This window comes from Octopus bimaculoides, chromosome 26, assembly GCF_046866305.1.
Source record: "Octopus bimaculoides isolate indiv1 chromosome 26, ASM4686630v1, whole genome shotgun sequence".
NCBI classification, from domain to species: domain Eukaryota; kingdom Metazoa; phylum Mollusca; class Cephalopoda; order Octopoda; family Octopodidae; genus Octopus; species Octopus bimaculoides.
This window is the reverse complement of record NC_142953.1, coordinates 9,045,094-9,070,093: the sequence shown is the minus strand read 5'-3', so window position 1 is coordinate 9,070,093 and position 25,000 is coordinate 9,045,094. Positions and strand designations below refer to the sequence as shown.

Here is a 25,000-nt window from a genome sequence, read left to right as displayed (position 1 = left end):
AGAGAAATGATGATTTAAGCAGAAGCAGCCGAGGGAGAAGAAGAGAAAGAAGGAGGAGGAGATGAACAAGGAAGAGAAGTAGGAGTTGGGCAAAAAGAGAATGTAGGAGAAAGAAAAGAAAAATACAGGAGTATTGTGACAGTAAATTTTCGTGGAATCTTTAATGGTCAAATGACCTAAAAGTGACCTGTTGTGGTCATAGCTGTAATGTTTGGAATTGTTCTAAATTCCTGCAGTAGTTTCATCTGTGGTGGAAGCATTCAAAGGAGGTTTATATTTTGCGATAATATATGCTTCTTTGCTAATGCGCTGATTATATGTTGCTTTGTCCCTGATTTTATAGAAGGGAAAAATTGTGTCACTGGTGACGAATCTAGATAGATTCGCAGCCAGGAGAACAACATTCTCATATATATATACATATATATATATATATATTAGATATGTGTATGTGCGTGTATATTATATATACGCAAATCGACCACTTATTCTATCGGTCTCTTTTCCGAACCGCTAAGTTACGGGGACGTAAACACAACAACATCGGTTGTCAGGCGATGCTGGACACACACACACACACACACACACACACACACACACACATACATACATATATATATGGGAGAATATACAAATAATAACAACAGACGAGGACAGGTGGTGTAAATAACAAAAGTATATATTAGTATGACGCTCGGGAATACGGAAAGTCTTTGACGTTTCGAGCTACGCTCTTCAACAGAAAGAATACGGAGAAGGAAAGTAAGGTAAAAAAGGATGATAAAGGAGGTTTACAAAAGTGGAAAAGTTCAAAAGTTTTTTAGACGTCGTGGTATACTGAAGCGATTTCCAATCAGAAGATGGGTCCAGTGTAATCCGTGGGTAGGAGAGGTGCAGCCGGAGGGTATAAAGTTCAGAATCAAACAGTCCAGATCCAGAAGGAAAGAAGGTAGAATCCAAAAGTTGGTAGTGTGTGATGAGAGGAGACAGGATTAGCTGGTGCGACCACGTGAGCGTGTATTATATGTGGGAGAATATACAAATACATACATACATACATGCGATGGGCTTCTTTCAGTTTCTGTGTACCAAACCCACTTACAAGGCTTGGTCGGCCGAAGGCTATAACAGAAGTCACCTGTCCTTGGTGTCACGTAGTGTGACTGAACCCCGGACCTCTGTCGTTGAGAAGCAAGCTTCTTGCCACGCAGCCAATTCTACGCCTATGATAAATATACTTGTTTTTGAACCCTGAGTCGGCTTCGTCGCAGCCGAACTATGATCAAATGTATTTCAGCCACAACAATATTGTCTTTTTTTTTTTTTTTTTTTTTTTCTAGATAAATATTTTATTATTACTGCGGAAAATGAAGATGTGGCACTTTTATTGACAGAAATTTTTTTATTGCTGTTTGTGTATACATTTACACCGACTGGGTGGAGCTCCTATTTGTCTTCGCATGTCTTTGTTCGGTCGTATTTTCTTTTTATACAAAACGTATTAAAATTAGAGTGTATGCGTTCATGTGTTCATGCATATGTCTTATAACTGTGCCGGCATATTCGTATATCTCTGAGTGTGTATGTGGGCTTGCTTGTGTTTATGTGTTCGTGTGTGTGTATTATATATATATATATATATATACGGCAATAAGAAAATGGAGGGGATCAAGGTGATATTCAACAACTTTTAGACATTATATTATGTGTATTTATTTATGAAAAAAAAAAAAAAAAAAAAAACAATAACAATATACAAGCATGTATAACAGATTATGCTTTACATATATAAAAATACCAGTAATTATTAAAATATACAACGTAGAATATATATATATATATATATATATATGGTGCGATGGGTAAATTGTCACCATTCTATTTTTTTTAATTTCACGCATGCGCATTGTTTGTCTTTGATTATGTCGACTACACATATAGTAGGGTTAGTTGGGCACCGTCTGTGAGAAATACACGACCATGACGCAATTCACTCTGCCAGAAATTTGGAAACGACATGCTGTACTGCCTGGCATTCGCGCCGGAAGCTCCAATAAGAACATTTCAGAATGTTTGGGTGTCAATCTAAGGACAGTGCAGAGGATTCGGAAAGAGTTGGATGAATCTAATGGTGATTAAGAAGGTATGGCAGATCAGAAAACTCACTCTGATTGTTCTAATAAGAAAAGAACTCCTAAATTTATTGGTAAAATCCTGGCCATGACTGACAACGATCCCAAGTCAATCAGGTCCATGGAGTGTCTGAGTTTCTTATCAGGCAGGTAGTGCATGAAGATATTCGGTAGAAGATGAGAAAGGGCCAATGTTTATCCCAAGCCATCAAGGACAAGAGAAAAGACCGCGCTACGAAGCTTTTGAACAAACTCAAGCGTCTCCTGCAACCGAACATACTTTGGCTTTTCTCAGACGAGAAAAATTTCTACCAGGGTCAGATGGTGAATTCACAGAACAACCGTTGCCTTGCCGTGTCCCCAAAATATGTCCCGACATAATGCCTCCATTCATCTTCCTACACGGCTTCAGACTCAACACGGCGGCCTACATCAAGTGCCTGGAGGAGGTAGTGCTGCCCTGGGTGAAGAGGGTGACTGCTGATAATGTCTGACAACAGGACTCTGGATGTCACACAATTTCTGCGGCCACATAACCCCTAACATCTGGCCACCCAACTCCCTAAACTGCAACCCCTTTGATTATGTGTGGGGCGCAGTTGAACGAGAGACCACTTCTTAAAAAAAAAAAAAAAAGAGAAGAGAATATTCTTTAATGTAGTTTTTGTATTTTCATCAGTAATTGGACTGCGGCTATCATGGGGTCTTGAAGGGTTTAGTCAAACAGTACTTTTCAAAAAAATAACTTGGTATTTCTTTTACCTAAGTGCTGCGTTACGGGGACGTAAACAAACCAATATCGGTTGTGAAGTAGTGTTTGGACGTACACACACACAAACATATACGACGGCCCTCTTTCAGCTTTCATCTACAAAATTCCCTCGTAACCTAAGTGTCACACGGTGGGATTGAACCCGAAACCATGTGGTTGAGAAGCGAGCTTCTTACCACATAGCCATGTCTGCATCTATATTTGGAACAAAAAAAATTTTTTTTTTTTAAAGCGAAGAAAAACAGGTGGGTCGGCTATGGGTGGAATGTCTTTCATCATGTCTACCGAAGGATACACGTTGCCATAATGTACTCCTCGATAAACGGTCTGATACGACAAATAGAAAACTATTAAAGGCAGCGAAGTCATGCATCGTTAGCAAGCTTTTGATCATCGGTGTAGACTCGATCAGAACCGACTTGGGGTTAAACGAAAGCAACAACAAAAATAGAAATAAAAACTTTGGAATCCACACAAACACACAAACTCATTCTATTCACCAACAACACCTCAATGGGTTCCATACAGAAAGTGTGTTCAGATGTAAAATGGACGTAGCTTCATGAAGCCGGCTTTCGTTTTACTTTATTTTATAAAGCATTATTTACTCATACATGAGTGTATGTGTGTGTGTGTTAATATATCTCTCTCTCTTTATATATATATATATATATATATATATATATATATATATATATATGTACACACACACACACACACACACACACACACACACACACACACACACACACACACACATTTGCAAAGACACCGGAATGTAACCATCATTGTGAAACGGGCGGAACGAATCAATAAACAAGAAACTGTGTGAAACCTGAATGGTTGGCAATAGAGATTTTCTGAGTTTTCGGCGGAATCGGAGCAGAAATATCTCTAACAATGCGCTAAGGTAGCATACAGCCCTCAACAATTGAGCTGACTGACTGTCTTTGAAAAACGACCGTGCGAACTAAATATGAATTTTATCGTATCGAAAACAATTAATTTGGTACGTATGCAGTGTATCTATGAGTGTGTATTTTTCTACACACACACACACACACAAATATATATATATAATACAAAGAATATATATACATGTATACACACATATATGTACATACTTACATCTACATGTGTATATACATGCATATCAGGGTACGGGACGTTAGAACAATAAACTACAGACAACGGAACGAACACATAGGAAAACGGAAAGCCACTTGGAATATCCCTTCATCAGCTGTCTCTATTCTATCTAGACGTTTCGAAGACAAGACAGAACGTACTCTAGAATAGTCTCTTCCTGAGTAGTGGATCAACCCACTACACAGAGGATTCCAAGGTGGCAAACACAAACCAAGACAGGAAAAAATGGACAGTGAAACCAACATTCAAAAGCCGTACGGCCAAACGCAAATCTGAGGTAGAATGCTAGTAGTTTGTCTTGCCTTCACAGCGGCTGGAGTGAAAAGAAAGTTGACCACAGGTCACACGAGAGCAGAGAGGATGGTGGAGGGAGGAAGTGGAACAAGGAGGAAGGGACAGAAGCAGTCAAGTAGAGGCCAGGACAGAGGGGTAGATATATATATATATATATATATATATATATATATATATATATATATATATATAAGATTAAAACATAGGGTAAAAATCAGATATTAATTAATATCGATTTATTACCAGGAAGCTAGCATATTTAAAGAATCCGAGAGATTCAGAAAAAATATCTGAAATCTAAGTGGATTAAGGTATATTTTTACATATAGAAAGATGACCAGTAGGGTGGACTAGCATATATATATATATATATATATATATATATATATATATAGACATATGCATATATGTGCGTGTGAAGGTGCGTAGTTTAGTGGTTAGCGCATTCTACTCACGATTCAATTCCCGGCGACGCTTTATTTCACGTTGTTCCAGTCCACTCAGCTGGCAAAAATGAGTTGTACCTGTGTTTCAAAGGGCCAGCCTTGTTACACTCAGTGCCACGCTGAATCTACCTAAGGATTATGTTAGGGGTACACATGTCTGTGACTTGCTCAGCCATTTCACGATGTAACATACTGTAACATATATTTGCCAATTAAGTGTGGCATCTTATACTGGACAGAGTTACTGATGTTTATAGCGCCAGGAATACATCACCTCTGGCTGGCTAGCGACACACATTCTGTGTCCGATTGGTATTTGCGAGAGGAGGTCATCGGCTCCATCTCAAGCCTTACGTGATACACATGGACTCGAGTTTCTGTGTGGTTACCCGCCCTAAGCGTGTGTTAATCACCAGCTTGTGATGGAAGCTCGTTCCACTCACTACCTTTTCCACCCTCACCAACACTACCCATTCTACCTCACTACCGCCGCCGCCGCCACCACCACCACCACCACCTCGTGTTTCCGTATATGTACATAGGTATATGCGTATACACTATACCCTTGGGATTCCCAAGCAAACGTATTGTGATAGTCCATTGGCCGGTTGGTTTTTAACATAAAGACAATCCCAAATAACATTACATCTGTTTAACGAAACCAAATGCATTAAGCCGTATGCTGTACAGTGTTATGTATAATTAACTCCGATCAGTTTTCTTCAAACTAGCAATATAACCGGAACGTAAGAGTGTACAGATAAACTGGGCGGAGGAAGTTGAGGAGATACTTTACTACGGGGAACCCAAGGTATAGATGCGTGGTTAAGAACTATATCTTGAAGCTAGTGGTTTTGAGATAGATTTCACGGTCTGAAACATTTAGTGGGTAGGTGGGTGGGTTTCATCACAGTCCTGCTTAGAGTGATATTTGCTTGACAGAAATTGTGCAGAAACTCGTCTGTGCATATATATATATATATATATATATATATATATATATATATATATATATATAAGTTCAAAAAAGGAAAAAGACAAAACAAAACCCAACAAAAAACAACAACGTGAGGACGTGATACAGATTGTGTTACTAGACGCTCGGGAAAGGAAAGAAAGAAAGAAAGATATATATATATATATATATATATATATATATATATATATATATATTTTCATTTATTCTTTTACTTGTTTCAGTCATTTGACTGCTGAGGCACCGCCTTTAGTCGAACAAATCGACCCCAGGACTTATTCTTTGTAAGCCCAGTACTTATTCTATCGGTTTCTTTTGCCGAACCGCTAAGTTACGGGGGCGTAAACACCCCAGCATCGGTTGTCAAGCGATGTTGGGGGACAAATACACGCAATCACATTATATATATATATATATATATATATATTTCATTATATGTTTTTGTTTTCTCCTAATTAATAAATAACTCGAACAAAATAAATTGGTTAATAGATACGAGGGTAGCAAAGATCACAAAATAACTGTGGTGTAACTCCTGTTTATGAGGTATGCGTTTTACTCCATTCATTAAATGTATATATATATATATATATATATATATACGACGGGCTTCTTTCAGTGTCCGTCAACCAAATCCACTCACAAGGATTTGGTCGGCCCGAGGCTATAGGAGAAGACACTTGCCCAAAGTGTCACGCAGCGGGAATGAACCCGGAACCATGTGGTTGGTAAGCAAGCTACTTACCACACAGCTACTACTGTAACAACGGCTACTACTACTACTACTACTACTACTACTACTACTAACGTTATTGTAATCTCTACAGAAATCACTGTTTTTAAGTTTAAAATAAAACAAATAAGTGACTTGACTTAAGAGGTACTGTTAAACGTGACTAACGGAACAATGAAGACAGCGGGAAATGAAAGAGCTACGGAAATAGTATTATATTAAAACAACGAATTGATAAAACGAGTTAGAATGGTCCAGCTTTTTACATCTGCAACTATTTGATTTGGGAAATCTTTTGGTAAATATTTGAAATGAGAAACACAGATGTTGAGCTCTATCTTGGACTGAATTCCATTTTCACCGAAATTCATAGCAGAGAAAATATAAATAACGAAGAAGAAAAAGAAGACAAGAATACAAATATAAAAATAAACAACGAATGTGTGTGTGTGTGTGTGTATATAAACATGTATATGTGCATATACACACACACACACCTATATATATGTATATATATATGTGTGTGTGTATATATATATATACAGAGAGAGAGAGACGTAGATACACATTTGTAGATATGTATATATACACAGATATATTATGTACGGATGTGTATTATACACACACACACATATATATATATACTCATACATACATACAAACATATATGTATATGTGCGTATATATATATATGTGTGTGTGTGTGTGTGTGTGTGTGTGTGTGTGTGTGTGTGTAGATACGTGCATCTGTGTGTGTATATATATATATATATAAACACACACATGCACACATACATACATCGAAATGTATGTATGTGTAACAATGTGTGTGTGTATGTATATAAATATATATGTATGCGTGTATGTATACATGTATGTATGTATGTATGTATGTATGTATGTATATAAGAAGACTCAGAGTAAAGAACAAGGCAAAAAGAAGAATAAATAAAAGAAAAATGCCATAAAAGCAACAACAACAAAAAAACAATAAAAACCAAATCACAGAACAAGCAATGTACAAACAGTAATATTAAACCGTTAATGGGTTTAGCGAATGGTTTGCAAGAATCGTTAATGTAAACAGGAAATTATTTTCGAAGACAGAATGGTTCTTCTAAGATGGCAGGAATAACGATTTAGTTGGCTTTACTGTTAAAATTTTTTCTGTCAATACGATTTCAGAGTGAGATAGAAAAGAAGAGCGAGCGAGCGAGCGAGCGAGCGAGCGAGAGAGAGAGAGAAAGTAAAAAAGAAAAAAAAGGAAAGATAGAAAAAGATAGATGGAGAGAGCGATAGAGAGAGAGAGAGAGAGAGAGAGAGAGAGAGAGAGAGAAACTTAACTCTCGTATATAAACACATTGGAACGTATATACGAACATACATACCGAAATACAAAATACAAAAGCTTAGACGTATGTTAAGTAAACATCTTGTATTATTATTATTATTATTGTTATTTCTATTATGCTATTAATACTAATACTATTATATTTGTCGTTGTTATTATTATTATTAGTATTATTGTCGTTGTTGCCTCTCCACAATGTGTGTGTGCGTGTGTGTGCGTGTGTGCGTGTGCGTGTGTGTGTGTCTTGGTTTTTGCTTTGCTTTCTGGGCGAAGAGTAATAGATTGTGACAATGGCGGCTTTTCTTTCCCCACTACTCTTTCTTCTTTATTTTTCTTTCTTTGTTTTTCTTTTTTTTTTTTCGTCAGTTTGTATTTGTGTAAGCGGAAATAGTAGCATATAAAATGGCGGATATGGTTTACTTTGTTCTCGGTTTGTTTAGTAGAATTTATGAAGGCAATGAATAAAGAAATAGATTTATACAACTGTCTACTTTCAAATGAAAACCAGTGTGCGCATTACAGTCGTTATCCGGGGTTGTTATATTTGTCTATTTGTGTGTATTTGTTTGTTTTTGTGATTCTGTGAATTTGTGAATTTCTCTATTTGCATGGTGGTATTTCATTGTTATTGTCGTTGTTGTTGTTGTTGCTGTTGTAGTGTTGGTGGTGGTGGGTTATGGTAGTAATGATGGCGGGTGTCGGTGTTAACGGTGGTCATGATCGTGATGGTTACAGTAGTAGTAGAAGAGGTGCTGATGATGATTGTGGTGATGGTGGTGGTGATGATGATAGTGGTAGTTGCGGTGAAGTTGATGGTGGTGCTTGAAGTAAATGTGGTGGTATTGATTGTAATGATGATGATGGGGAGGGGTCCTGGTGGTAATAGTGATGAGGATAGTAGTAGTAGTAGTAGTAGTAATAATGCTTTTGATGATCATGATGATTATGGTAGAGAAAATGGCGGTTAAAGGAGGATATCGACGGTGACTATGAAAATGACGACAATAAAAATGGCGTTGCTAGTGACGATGATGATGATGATGGACAGGAGGATGGTGGTGGCAGTAGTAATGTTGAAGATTACAGTGAAGGATACACCCTTACACAGGCACTATTTAGATACTCTCACACACACACACACACACACACACACACACACACACACACACACACACACACACACATATATATATATATACACAAAATCAAAAATTCAACCCTGTATAAATACGTCATATCTCTCAATCTATCAACTTTATCTATCGACCCACAAACCCATCCATGTATCTATCTATCTATCTATCTAATCAATCTATCTACCTAGCAATGTGTCTGCCAGTCTATCTATGTCTGTCTATCTATATATAGCTAACTACCTAGCTATGTGTTTGTCTGTCTGTCGGTCTGCCAATCTATCTATCTATCTATATCTTTCTGTGTCAGTTTATCAATCTATCTATCTGTCAGTTTATCAATCTATCTATCAGTTTATCAATCTATCTATCAGTTTATCAATCTATCTATCAGTTTATCAATCTATCTATCAGTTTATCAATCTATCTATCAGTTTATCAATCTATCTATCAGTTTATCAATCTATCTATCAGTTTATCAATCTATCTATCAGTTTATCAATGAATATGCTTATGTATGTATCTGATCTTTCCCTCTTTATATTGGTGTGTGTACACATTTCCATATGCACTTACACACACACATAGAGCATATACACGCACACATATGCACGGGCGTACACGTGTACGTTACTAAATGCATGTTTCGTTATACACACATATGTACATACACAAGTCTAGATGTATGCGTATATACATACGCCAACCTTTACGTATTCAAATATACACACACATACATACATGCATATGTGTGTGTGTGTGTGTGTGTGTGTGTGTGTGTGTGTGTGTGTGTGTGTGTGTGTGTGTGTGTGTGTGTGTGTGTGTGTGTGTGTGTGTGTGTGTGTGTGTGTGTGTGTGTGTGTTAAGGGTGGAGGGAGAAGCGGAGAAAGAGAACAACAGGGATATGTTGGGACTGGGAAGACGGAAGAAGGTCGAACATTTTGAAATTGCTATAAATAACAAATTGAAAAAAAATCTCTCCCCCCCCCTTCCTTCTTTTCTCAAGTGGAATAGAAATCTTCCAAAAACTCATGTTTACATACTTTCACAGCCTCTAACAAACCCTTTTCACATATTCTATGCACTCTCTCCAATTCAACTTTAGTCCAGTCAATTCGACATGTCCTTTCTACATCGGCTTTCTCGTCTTAAAAGTTCGTGATCTATTCAAATGTTTCTTTGAAAAACCAGCAGCGCCACCTACCGGCTGGCAATCAAGAAGCCTTAGTACAAACGTGTAAGACTTCGCAAATTAGCTGACGTTATTTTATTTATTTATTTATTTCCGTTTATTTTATTTACTTCTTATGACTATTTATTCTTTCGAGCTTGATTTGGTTCGCAGTCAAAAGGTTTCACCTGGAAACCGTTTTCGTTTCGTTTATGCGTTCTGTGTGTGGGGAGGGGAGAAAGAGAATACATGCACATAAATGTTCTATGAATGTATATATTTATAAACATACGGCTGTGTGTGTGTGTGTGTATGAGACTGCGTGGACGTACGTGCAGGCGTGTGTGTGAGTATATATATATATATGTATATGTATGTATGTATGTATGTATGGATGGACGAGTGACTGTCGTAAGAAGCTTGCTTCCAAACCATATGGTTCCGGGTTCAGTCCCTATGCGTATATCCTTTGGCAAGTGTCTTCTACTATAGCCTCAGGCCGACCGAAGCCTTGTGAGTGGATTTGGTAGACGGCAATTGAAAAGAAGCACGTTGTACATGTGTGTGTGTGTGTGTGTGTGTGTGTGTCCCCGCGTTTGTCCCTCATCATCGCTTGACAACCGGTGTTAGTCTGTTTACGTTCCCGTAACATTAGACATGATTGCACATTACTCTCTCAAAGGTTACATTGTCGTCAAGCGATCCCAATTTAACTTGCAGGAGATTTGATCTATCAAATCCTTTTCAGTCAAATCCTCCGCGAGTTAACTTGACAATGTAACCTTCATTTAACTTAAATATCTTCGGCCTGATGAATAGCTAGTGGAGTACCACTTACACCTGGATCCTTGGATCTTTCATTGATATATATATATATATATATATATATATATATATATATATATATAAATTGAAATTTAGAGGTAATACTTGACAATTGTAAGCACCTGTGTATTCCAGCTAGTGGTTGCGGTGAAAGAATAAATTGTAAATCCCAAAAATAACAACAAAACTACACACATATATATATATAATTTATATAAGGGCATTAAATTGAATCATATATATTTTGGGGGAAAAAATGATGGTTTTTCTTCCTTATGAGGTTTTTTCAAGGTAACTACTTGATAAATTCTTATAAAGTTTTTATCCTAATATTATATATATATATATATATATATATATATATATAGTTGAAATTTACAGTAAAACAAAAGACGAAGACAAGTGTATTAGTTTGACCCTCGGGAAGGTGAGAAAGTCGTTTACGTTTCGAGCCTACGCTCTTCAACAGAAAGGAACACGAGGAAATAAACAGAGAGAGAATAAAAATACTTTTGGAGTTAGCAGACACGTACACACACACACACACACACACACACATACATACATAAAGGTTAGCCATCCAGTGCAGTGGCTGCCATGTTGAACGTATCCTGCAAGATTTACTGGTCTGAAGATCTTGCCAAACTAAGCGTTGTATCTTGAGAATGAAGTCAGTATTTAGAGATGTTTTTATTTTTAACTTCATGCTTCATAGTAATCTGTACTCGATTAGTTTCTGACACTATTTAAGCAATTAACATTATGTATTCATGTTTATATGGTTGTGTTGTCAGCGTGAGAAATAAAATCAAAACTTAATATCCACGTCTGTGTGTACGTGTTTAAATTTGTATTGAAATAGTTAAGCCAGACCACTGCATTCAAAATACAGCTCTCATAGTGTGTGTGTGTGTGTGTGTGTGTGTGTGTGTGTGTGTGTGCCAACTGGGTGTATAATTTGGTGTAGGAGGTATGAAATAGCCGTTGTTAGTTCTATATGCCGAGTATGTTTTGAACTCGTCCAGTGTGTTTATATCCCGTTCTATTAAACAAACTTCATTTTAAAGCCAGTTTTAGTCGCAGGGGTTGGGAGCATATTTGGGGCTGTTACACCGTCTGTCATTTACACTTATGGATACATACACATATATATGCACACTAAATATCAGTGATTACACACACACACACACACATACACTCTCTCTTTATCATTATATCTCTCTCTCTTACTCTACTATCCTTAGACACGCACATCGTTTTTCGTTGGCAGACTAAAAAACATATTCACACATATACGAACAATTCATGCTCATGCTTGAACCACACACACACACACACACACACACACACACACACACAGCCACTAACCATTGTGCAAACATATACCAGACGGGATCGATGGGTATTGATAGCGGACGTACATACACAGCGAAACCGTAGAAAAATTGCCGATAACAACACCGCCACCACCACCGCCGCCGCCGCTACCACAATTATCACCGACAACAACTACAACCTCAACAATAACATTAATGAATAAGAACTTAAAATAATCAGAAGTATTCACCGAACTACAAACTAAAATAAGAGGTAATCATGTTATTTTGACACGATGCCCTCAGCCATGTTGCAAACATTTGTACCACGAAATAATGAAACATCGTTGCTTTGTGTTGGCAAACCTTTCGAAGTCAATTTAGTGTTGGTTCGTCGCTCTACGCACGACGGATGAGTAACTATAATAAATATTAATAACAACGATGATGATAATAATAATAATAATAATAATAATCGTACTTTATAATAAAATAGTTAAATAGACAACAACAAAAATCGATGAAGCAGACGACCATCAGTGCGGCGCTGATTTTAGCGCCCTCTGGCAACAAGCCTTTATAAACTATCATATAACGTTTGGTAGCCATCAGTCAACTTAAACAACTGTACAGTTGGGGGTGGTGATGATGATTGTAGTGGTGGTGGTGGTGGTGATGGTGATTGTAGTGGTGGTGGTGGTAGCTGTGGTGGTGGTGGTGGTTGTTGCGGTGGCGAGTGTGGTGGTTGTGGCGACTGTGATGGTGGCTGTTGTTGTTGTTTTGGTGGTGGTGGTGATTGTTATAGGGATAGTGGCGTGGATGGTTGTGGTTGTGGTTGAGACGGTAGTTATGGTGGTGATGGCTGTGTCGGTGGTTGTAGTGATTGTTATGAGGTTGGTGGTGGTGATGGTATGGGTCGTTGCGTTGATGGCGGTTGTCGTTTTCTGTGAAGGTGAGGAGATAGTAGTGATGGTGGTATAGGTTAAGGTGATGGTTGTGGTTGTGGTGATGATGGTGTTGATATTTGTGGTGGCGGCGGTGGTGGTGGTTGTGGTGATAGTAGTTGTGCTGGTGGGTATGATGGTTGTATTTCTGGTGGTGGCAGTAGTAGTTGTGGTGGTGATGGTAGTTGTTGTGGTTATAGTAGTGGTGGTAGGTCTGGCAGCCTTGATTGTGGGTGCGATGGTTGTAGAGGTTAGTGTGAAGGCAGTGATTGTGTTGAGTCAAAAGTTTTGCAATATTTTGGTAACTTATTTCGCTTTACTCTTTTACTTTTCTCTGCGGTTATGCTGGAGTAACACCATAAAGGATTTTAGACGGGGAAATCAACCCCAGGACATATCCTATCGGTCGTTTTTGCGAACCACTAGATAACGGGGACGTGAACATACCAACAACGGTTGTGAAGCCGTGGTGTGGGAACACACAGACACACAGATTATAGGAAAATTCAAAACCAAAGCAGAACGAATATCTCAAGTCATTTAGAATAATTTACTTAGGGTAAGGTGAATTCATCTTACCCTAATTAAATTATTCACCTTACCCTAAATAAATTCTAAATGACTGGAGACATTCGTTCTGCCTTGGTTTTGGTTATATACCTCCTATAACGGAACCCTTACATCGACCCCAGTGCTCAACTGCTACTTATTTTATCGACCCCGAAAGGATAAAAGGCAAAGTTGACCTCGGCGGAATTTGAATTTAGGACATAAAGAGCCGGAAGGAATACCGCTAAGTAATTTTTCAGATGCGCTAACGGTTCTGCCAGCTAGCTGCCCTCCTAATAAACCCCTCTACTATGGGAACAGGTCCTGAAATTTGACGGGGAGCAGGTAAGTCGATTACATTACTTCAATGTTCAACAGGTACTTATTTTATTGACCCCGAAAGGATAAAAGGTAAAGTCGACCTCGGCGCAATTTGAACTTAGAACGTAAAGAACCAAAAGAAATACCGCTAAGCATTTTGACCGACGCACTTAACAATTCTGCCAGTTTACTGCCTTGATAATTCTCTCGACTTCAGGCGCAGGGCCTGACATTTGTGGGGAGGGGCTAGTGGAATACTTCGACCCCAGTGCTAAACTTATTTTATCGATCTCGAACGAATTAAAGGCAAAGTCAACCTCGGTGAAATTTGAATTCAGGACACCATAAGGACGCGCCAAATACCACTAGGCATCGTCATGTGTGCTAACAATTTTGTCAGATCACTGCTATAATAATAATAATAATAATAATAACAACAATAATAATAATAATAATAACAATAATAATTCTTTCTACTAAAGGCACTTTCTACAAAAATATCAAGAGAGGGGACTAGTCGATTACATCGACTCCAGTGTTCAACTGGTACTTAATTTATCGACTCCGAAAGGATAAAAGTCAAAATCGTCCTTGGCGGAATTTGAACTCAGAATGTAAAGACAGACGAAATGCCGCTAAGCATTCCGCCCGGGGTGCTAACGATTTTGCTAGCCCACCGCTATAATAATAATAATAATAAATATTTTCTGTATTAACCACCAAGTATTGGTAAAAACGTCGAAGACGGTACAGAATAATCACAGTATTGCGCCAAGGAGGCAGGTTTCAGCCAGCAGTTGAAAGTTAGTGGCAAGGTGAACGGGTACATAAAGAAGACAGCTAAAAGATATTTTGTGAATAATGTCCGCCATTATGACTGGCTTGTTATATAATAACAATAAGAAGAATGATTGTGAGAAGGACAAATGGCAAATGGAAACAGAAATCCTAGACGTTTGAGCCGTCACTCATCAATAAAATAAGGCTGTATGTGTGTGTGTGTGTGTGTGTGTGTGTGTGTGTGTGTGTGTGTGTGTATGCACATGAACGTATATATGTGCGTGTACGTGTGTACGCGTGTGTACGAGTATATATATGTATGCATGTATATATGTGTGCATTCATACATATATAAATGCGTACATATATATATATATAAATGTGTGTGTGAAGGTATATACACCTCATGCGTGCGTGCACACACACACACAACAAACACACGCACAACAAACACACACACTCACAAGTTAGAACATAACTGAATTATCACAAGTGTCTGATGAATAGTAACGGGAAATTCTGATAAATAGTTTGTGATGGTTTTACCGGTGTCGATAAAATAGTATACATACATACATGTTTCAGTTATTAGATTGTGATCGTACTGGAACAACACCTCGAAGGAGTTTAGTGAAATGAATCGACCCCGGTACTCATTTTCTAAAGCCTGGTACTTATTCTATCGTTCTCTTTACCGAACCTCAAAGTCACGGAGACGTAAAGACACCAATACCGGTTGTCAAATAGTTGTGGTGGACAAACAAAAACAAAAAAAGCACATGCATTATATATATATATATATATATATATATATATATATATATATACACACACACACACACACACACACATATATATGGTGGGCTATGTATACATATGTACTTACGTACATACAAATATATACATACATACAAACATACATCAAATACTTTTTGTCTGTGTTTTTGTGAAAACGGACTTCCCTTTTCACGAAATTCTATAGAAACAGCGAGAAGGCAATAAGTACAAAACACTGCAAAACACTCAAACAACAACGGCAACAAAAATTGCCCCCAATAACAAAACCAAAAAAGACCCCCCCCCCCCACACCGATTTGTGTGACCTCTTTGGTCATGTGAGAAAAACATGACACGTCAGTCAGTTTACCACACACGTGACCTCTTTCACTTTGAAGTCGGCTTCGTATTAACAGGTGTGTAAGGTATTGTGTGGTCTATTGTTGCGTATTATTTTGTATTGTGGTTTATTGAGGTTCATTGTTATGTCTGGTGTGCGCCCTATTGTAGGGGCTGTGGAGCCGCCGCGCTTCCTCTGTCTAACAATTTAGTGAAGGGTCTCACATTGCATATGTGTGTGTGTGTGTACATGTATGTACGCTTGTATGTAGGTAAGTATGTATGGTAGTGTGCCACAGACGTGATTTGTACTTCTTTGACTTTATGCGTGTGAAAATACACACACACACACTCACACACACTAAATCACAAATGTTTAAATGCATACACACATTTCATTTTATCATTTTATCTAGTTTCAGCTCATGAGCTGTGGCCATACTGGGGCACCGCCATTTGGTGTTGCTACACAATTTTACTTCAGGAATTGACATTTGGTGCATGAGAGAGTTTGGCATACTTATATATGTATATATGTATACATATATGTATATGTTCATATATGTATATATGCATACGTATATAAGCATATGCGTATATGTTTCTATGTGTATATATATATATATGTGGGGGGGGGGATAGTTTGAGCGTTTGTGGATGTATACTGTATACGCATTAGGCTTCCTGTACGGGTAACACTTGTCCGTAATCAGGTTTAAGGTTATGTCCAAGAAATCGACCGTAGTCAGGTTGGTGGTAACGGTCATGGGCAGGCCGAACTCCTTAAATATTTTTATCAAGTCCTTCTTGAACCTGTCCATGATGTGACCGTTCAGATGGCTTGAGATAGCTAGGTCGTCGCCCCTCAAGAGGGCCGACTAATGTGGGTGGGTACGTCTCTTGAGGGTATCGAAGATGTATAGCCCGACGAGCTCGGTGATTTCAGCCCCGTCAAAAACCTCCTCGCAGAAACGTAGAATAATGGATCGCCTTCTTTTTTCACCCAGAAAGAATCGTAATGGACCAGCATTGAATTTTTGGCATTCATGATAATTCTGATGTCAAGGTCACCAATGCTGGTGTGTTGCCTAGCAAAAGTTAGGGCCTTCAAAAAGAGGGGTTTAGATATGGAAGGGTAAAATTCGACAATGTCGAACGGGGTAAATCTACAGGTTGATTTATTCTCGATAGCGCAGGGGCAGTCGACTACGGCTGCGCTACAGTTCCATTGAGTCAACCCTGTGGCCCATCTGATATCGGGGTTGATTGTATCGAGAATACGTTTGCTAATAACACCTATCTCATTTTGCGAGGGGTTGATCAGCCTGCATCTGGGATTGGAGTGGAAGTTAGTCTTATGATCCCTAAGTGAAATATGCGGGAGGGGTGGGGGCGTGGTGAAGCTGTCCACTCGATCCTCTATATTAAGGTAGGTAGGTAGGTAGCTCTTTTGCTTCTGTGTGGATGTCATTCTATGTGGAATTGCGGGTTTTCTTGTATGTTTTTTGGTGATGGCGCTTGTAAGAAGTCGTGAGTGTGTGGAAGTGTTGATTTCGTAAATATTCTTTTTGTCTACGAGTGTGCGTATGTTGGGTGATTGATTAATGCTGGTCATATAATCATTTAGGATATATGTGTGTGTGTGTGTGTGTGTGTGTGTGTGTGTGTGTGTGTGTGTGTGTATATGTATGCATATATATGTATATATATATATATATGTATATATGTTTATATATATATATATGTATATATATATGTTTATATATATATATATATATATGTATATATATATATATATATACATATGTATATATATATATATATATATATACATATGTATATATGTTTATTTATATATATATACGTATATATATATATATATACACGGTATATATATCTATATATATACGTTTGTATGTATATATACATGTGTATATATGTGTTATATGTATATACATGCGTGTGTTTATCACACACACAACGTAGACACACACACACACATATATATACACATACACACACACACATGCGCACACGCACCTAATCTTGATATAAGATATGCCCACAACAGAGGTAAATGTGTAAGTGTATAAATGAGTTGTGAAGAGGGTGACGAGTGCGGCACTTGAGAAAGATCAAAGGAAGATATCAAGGGATCAGGTGGTGTCAGAGTTGAAAGGTCAAAGGTACTTAACAACAAAAGCCTGAATAATTCATGGGTCCACGGCCTAATAAAACTCTTAAGAGCGCAGATGGCCGGGTTATTGTTCTTAATGTTGTCCTCTAGACTGAGGTCATTTCTGATTGAAGTGACCAACGGTCAAATGTGTTCTACGCATGAGTCCCCATCTTGGACTGTATTAGCTAATGGCTATGTAGTAAAAAGTTTGCTTCTCGACCACATGGTTTCGGGTTCAGTCCTACTGCGTGACACCTTGAACAAGATGTCCTCTACCATAGCCCCAAGCCGACCAAAGTCTCATGAGTGGATTCCGTAAGCAAGCTACTTACCACATAGCCACTCCTACGCCTATGTCTAAGATATACAACAATATGCATGAAAATACATACATAAAACATACAAATCTGCAAATATAAATACATACATACATGCATACAAACAAAAATACCCTGTTCTTGATGATGGAATTTCAATGAAGGAGTCTTGGCTCAAGATTAGAAACCGGTTCTTTCTCTATTGGCAAGAAATTTTGAAATAAACTGAATAATAATATACATATGCACATACATGCAAACATATACACATAAATACATACATATACGCATAAATACATACATATACGCATAAATACACACATACACACATAAATAAGTCATAAATGACAAATATTTTGATGAACTTTTACCTAATATAAAAAAAATTTAACACACACACACATACATGTGTCGTTTATAAAAGTCGAATTTTTTAGACCGTTCTTTAAGATGAAATTTATGGGTTTGACTATTACATGAATTCTACTTTTGAGGGGCTGAAATTCAAGTTAGAATCCGAAGTAGCGTATCAGCAGCAGAAGCCCAACTGATGATGATGATGATACAAGCCATTGAAAGATGAAATTCCATGAATGCGGGCAATGAAGAAAGTAACTGTCATCTCAGTAGTTGTAGTGAGATTGGGATCATTAACAATAAAGTGTAGGAAATTTGTTGGAGACCCTGGAGTTAACATGACGTAATATATGCTCAGAAAACCGCTCTATTAAGGACAGCGAGGATTTCGAGATTGGCACTTGGATGTCGAGTATCATGGAAAGAGACCCTGTAAAACTTTTGGAAACAAGGTTTCTGTTCGCTCTTTAAAAATTAACCAGTGCAAGTGAAATCGAGATTTCAGAAGTGAAATAGAAATATGCTTGCAGCATATCCCGTGCATACATTATAGTAATGGAGATGTGGCACCCACCAACAAATGTGTAGTGCTCGCTATTAAAATGATGATTTAATATAAGCACTGTGCATTCCATTATAAGCACAAAGCATTCCACCTTCAGAGCAGGCTACAGTAAGGTGGCTACACAATTTTGTAACAGTGCTATTTCTTCGTACAGGGTAATACGTATCTTGACCCACAAATGTTGTCCTGTTGCTTGTGAAATACTATGGACGACATTTATATGGGGTCTATGAAAAATTCCCAATTTTTTGGCCAAAAATATGGGGGTCGACTTTTACATGAGTTCGACTATTACTCGAGTGTATAGGGTATATATGAAATAATTACTTTACAAGACTATGACTGTTATAATTTTAATGTTTAAGGAAATGTTTGTCTTTTTTCCGTTCATGTTCTTTTTTTTTTTCCTCTCTTGGTTCCAGATTCCAATGACAAACGAGTGTGTATAAATATATACCTATTAAGAGAAATGAGCACTCTATATATACTCTGGGTTCATTGTATTCTTCTGATCATCGTCTTCATAATAATAAATAGCGTTCATCATCATATAATAATGAACCACATTGATAATGATGTTGAACAAAGGGCTAAAAAAAAATTATAAAATGAGTGGACCATTCAAAACGAGGCTTAAGATGATATAATTTGGACTAAAAGAACAACAGCGACAGAGAAAATACATGGTTAAATGAATGAAAGGATAAATAATGACAGAGAACAGCTATTGTAATGATAACACCATAAATAGATAGAGATAAGTAAGACATTGATGAAAATTATATAAAGGGCTGATGCGGCGATAACAGAAAGTAGCTATATGAATAATGTTGCAATGTGATGATAAGCACAGATAACCGAGAATGAAACGTAAAAGATAGAATGAGATAAAACAGCTAAAATAAACATTGATAATAATTCTACGAAGGGTTTGATGTTGGGATAACAGACAACACTTATTAGAATAATCTGGTAACGTAATTAGAAATGATAACAGGTAAAAAAAAAACAACAACAACAACAAATAACAGACGTAAAATACGATGTTGTGTTTAATGATAACAAGTCCAGTACTAAACCAGTGAGCGATGTTTTGGCCACCGTCTGTCATTAATGACCGTGGATGAAAGTCTTATTTGTCCACCCTGCTGGAACAGCGTTGTCTGTGGCTGAACCGTCCGATACGCAAATGGCAGTCTGTGTCACACAAGCCACACTTGGGGGCTCTCTGATGATGCGGTTTGAGTTGAAGCGAAAATTTATAACCGGTAACTGTTTCTCCATGTCCTGGGTAAGACTTCACACTGCATCCGGTAGTTGGGCCTTGGTACGGGAGTTCCTAGGTTTGAAAGAGTATGAAACCACTTCTTAGCCATTATTGTTCTCAGGTCTATTCGGAGTAGTGGCACCCGTTAGGGTTCCAACTTGGGTTAACTAGCATGAGTACCACTCGCTTTAAACTCAGGCTCCGTCTGCTCTGATAATCGGTGGTGACTTGGTCATCGAATCCTTTGCGACAGTCGACCATCGACGGCAAATTGAGCTACTACGGACCGCACTATCCCAAAGCGTGCATGTATGTGAACGGGGACCACATGTGAACTTGTATTTTCACTGAAACTCCGAACAGGATCTTTATACCTCAACAACGTATGACGAGTACGGCGTCCGTGCTGTCTGACGCGCTTGCTCTTCTAATATATATCGAGAAGAGAGGAAAATTTTCCTAGCAGCTGATAACGAGTCTACCAGGTGCATTTTGAACTTGATGAGCCTTGTCAAAGACTTATTGACAGTCAGTCAAATGCTGAGACGAAATTTGTTGTCTATGATATAGAAAAACAGTGAAAGACATTTTCTGATATTGCGAATAACCGTCCGACTGAATAAATATCCGCTATATGCAATGACAGCTATGACTAATAGTTAATGTAAATACATCGTTGAAAAGCAAATTTGTGTGTGCTATTCACAAGACATAGAGGGGCCGAAATACATTTTGACACGAACGAATTCAATGACCCACTCTTTCAGTGACGCAACAAGATCTGATTAAAAAAATGGTAAAATATAGCCAAAAAAAAAAAGAACAAGCAAACAACACAAATATATAAATATAAATACATATTTGTGTATACACACACACACACTGAAACAATATGGCTGTTGTTAAGTTGTTAATTATGGACGTCGCTAGCGGAAGCAATGACATATCTCTCTCTCTCTCCGTTAATTAAAATCATTAAATCTCTAATACCATCCAGTAATAATTCCGTTCTGCTGACGGCTAAACGGCTAAAACAGTATTATGGGAAACATAAACATCTCTCTCCTTCTCTTTCTCTCTATCCATCTCTCTCTTTCTACCTTTGTTTCTCTCACTTATCTCTCTTTATATCTGTCAGCCTCTACATTTCTGTATTGCTCACTCTCTCTCACTTCCTCTCTGTTTCTTACAATCTCCCCTCTGCATTTCTACTTTTATATACATCTCTCTCTCTCTCTCTTTTTCTCACTCATCGCCTTTATTTCTCTCAATGTCAATGTTTCTTTAACTCTCACTTTCTTTACCTCTTTCTCTCTCTCTAGCTATATCTCTTTCTCCCTCTCTCGCTTTTCAACGTTTTCCCTTTCCCTCTTCTCCTCTATCCATTTCTCTTTCCCTCTATAGCGAACTCTCTCCCTCCCACTCACTTTTCTAACTATCTGTTTGACTCCCCATTTCTTTGTCTCTGTCTGTCTGTATCTCTCTCTCTCTCTCTCTCCCCCCTCTCTCTCATTCATACATAATTTATTGATTCAGTAAAACTGTGTGAAAATGCTAATTTATCGACTAAAAATTCCAAAAAACAAATAACTTGTTTTATTTGATTTTATTTTTTTCGTTTTCATTTTACTTCATTTATTTTATTGCTTTTTGTTATGTTAAGCGAGATTTATTGTCGGACATATTTGTTTTCGTATTTTTGTTTCAATAAAATTCACGAGTGGTAAGAAGTTTGCTTTTCAAACACATGGTTCTGGGTTCAGTGCCACTGCATGGCATCTTTGACAAATTTCTTCTACTATAGCCTCGGGCCAACCAAAGCCATGTGAGTGGATTTGGTTGACGAAAACTGAAAGAAGCCCAACGTATATATAATATACACTAGATTGCCCGTGACCCGTTGGATCACTGAAGCTGATTTCGACATTGCATTGAAATGAAAGTTAATTTTATGATGATTCAGTTAAATATTTCAATTCGTTCGTGTCATCACAGGTCTAGTTTACAAGTTCATGTTTATGATTTTATTGATTATTTACAGCATCTAATTGAAATAGAACTTCCGGAATGAACTTGAACTCCACTAGCAGCATTTATTTATGACACGTGTGCACACTTCTACAAAAATGCAAAAGGAATTGTTATATAATGTATGCATAAAATTAATGGAAACAATTTTCCTATTTCAGGGTTATGTTACTTTCGGAATATTTTCCAATTATATACTGTTTTGGCTAGTTATGAAGGTACCCCCCCCCCCCAAAACCGCGTATCTCGGGAATCCGTGGTCCTATTATGCGCCGGTTTAGCTGTATTCAATTACGGACAAGCACGTACGCTAGCAAACACACAAAACCGGCATAACTACATATGTTTACCCCCCACGACTTTGTTACCTCATAACTTCCAGAAAAATGGATACTTTTTAACAAAATTTTTGACAAATATCGCTTAGATGCTGTGGATTCAGAGTATATAGAGATTGACAGCCCAAAAATTTTTTCGAGGGTGTAGTGAGAGGAGTTTTGGAATTCACACGATCCGACTATTTTCTCTCATAACTTTCAGGAAAATGGATATCTTTTAATGAAATTTTATACAAATGCCTTTCAAACGTCATAGATTACGATTATAAAGAAATTTGTGGGGAAAATATTTTCCGAGGGAGTGGGGAGAGAAGTTTCGAAAAACGAAGTTTCGGATCAGGAAGACCAAATAAGTTGGGAATTTTCCCCATTTTTTAAAAAACCACAGTCTTCGAAATGATGTGGGTGGAGAACATCTTTTTATGAAAAAAGTTTTTTAAATTCTTTTTTGTACAACACCCATGTGCAACTTTTATTCTGTGAATATTCACACTTCAGGAGTACTTTAGTTTTAGCGTATTTTCCCATTATGCGCCGATTTGGCTGTATTACATTACAGACAGGCTCGCAAGCAATCACAGAGTTTTAGTAGTTGTGCTGTGACCCTGTTCGGTCCCGAATGACAACAGGATTGCACCTAGAAAGTTCTTCATAGAGGCACAAGTCTGGGCAAAGTTGTTTATGGAAGACCAGCAGTCGCCCATGCATACCATCCTCCCCTCTCCACGCCGATACAGCTTGGCACCAGTGACGTCGCAGCTCGTTTATTAACGTACAAGTGGCTGAGCACTCCACAGACACGTGTACCATTAACGTAGTTCTCGGGGACATTCAGCGTGACACAGAGTGTGACAAGGCTGGCCCCTTTGAAATACAGGCACAACAGAAACAGGAAGAAAGGGTGAGAGAAAGTTGTGGTGAAAGAGTACAGCAGGGTTCGCCACCCCCTCCCTGCCGGAGCCTCGTGGAGCTTTAGGCGTTTTCGCTCAATAAACATTCACAACGCCCGGTCTGGGAATCGAAACCGTGATCCTACGACCGCGAGTCCGCTGCCCTAACCACTAGGTCATTGCGCCTCCACGCTTTAGTAGTGTGTGTGTGTGTGTGTGTGTGAGTTTATATATATATATATGAGAGAGAGAGAGAATATACAAGGAAAACTTTGTGAAAAGACGTAATGTAATAGGTACGTACTATGAGTGCTCGGTTTAAGTTTAGGGCTAAAATTCGAGCTTGAACAGCAACTAAAATATATAGTATTGAGAATGCGTATCGAAGGGAGCCAGAAGAGGATTCTCCTTCAACGGGTAGATATAGATTAAAATTTTAAAAAATAAAAAAACGGAAAAGCAAAATATTTGGCATCGCTCGAAAAAATATTTAATTTATAGAATATAAACAGATTCCCTTTCACTGCTTCTAGAACAGCCAAGCAAGTGGATCATGTCAGAGTTCACCCCCAACTCGACACTGTACTGGCATACCTCTACTAACGTCGTTTTGAGTTACGTTTTTTGTTTTTAAGAAATTTATAAAAAAAATGAACCTCAACTTGTGTCGATTTATCCGATTTTACGTCGATATCAGCGAGCATAATTAAAAGCATAAAGATTAAAAAAACCCATCTGAAAACCAATAATGAAGTGGAAAATCAAATAAGATATATATGAAAATATGTACATACCTTTTAGTTAGTGGATAATATTTTTAAATTGCTTCTTCGCATTACACTGTTCTTCGAGTTAAATCGCATATCTTGTAACCAATTATCCACGTAAGTTGAGATATGCCTGGATAGACTTACACTTTTTTGCCAAGAGTTATTAACTGGCTTTAGTCGAGTTGGTACAATCCTTATACTACAGGGAAAATGCTTTATATCTGTAGCTCTGAACCGGGGTCCACGTGACCGCTAAGAGCTCATATAAAGTTTTTGATGAT

The 25,000-nt window shown here is 37.9% G+C and overlaps 1 long non-coding RNA gene across 1 annotated transcript in view; it reads right to left on the bottom strand.

Moving 5' to 3' along the window:
- Positions 1-25,000, bottom strand: part of LOC149130934 (uncharacterized) — a 34,847-nt gene that overhangs the window by 9,580 nt on the left and 267 nt on the right. The window contains exon 1 of the long non-coding RNA XR_016238532.1: positions 24,744-25,000. This exon is cut by the window's right edge and continues 267 nt beyond it. This is a non-coding gene — a long non-coding RNA (uncharacterized LOC149130934). The remainder of the gene's footprint in view (positions 1-24,743) is intronic.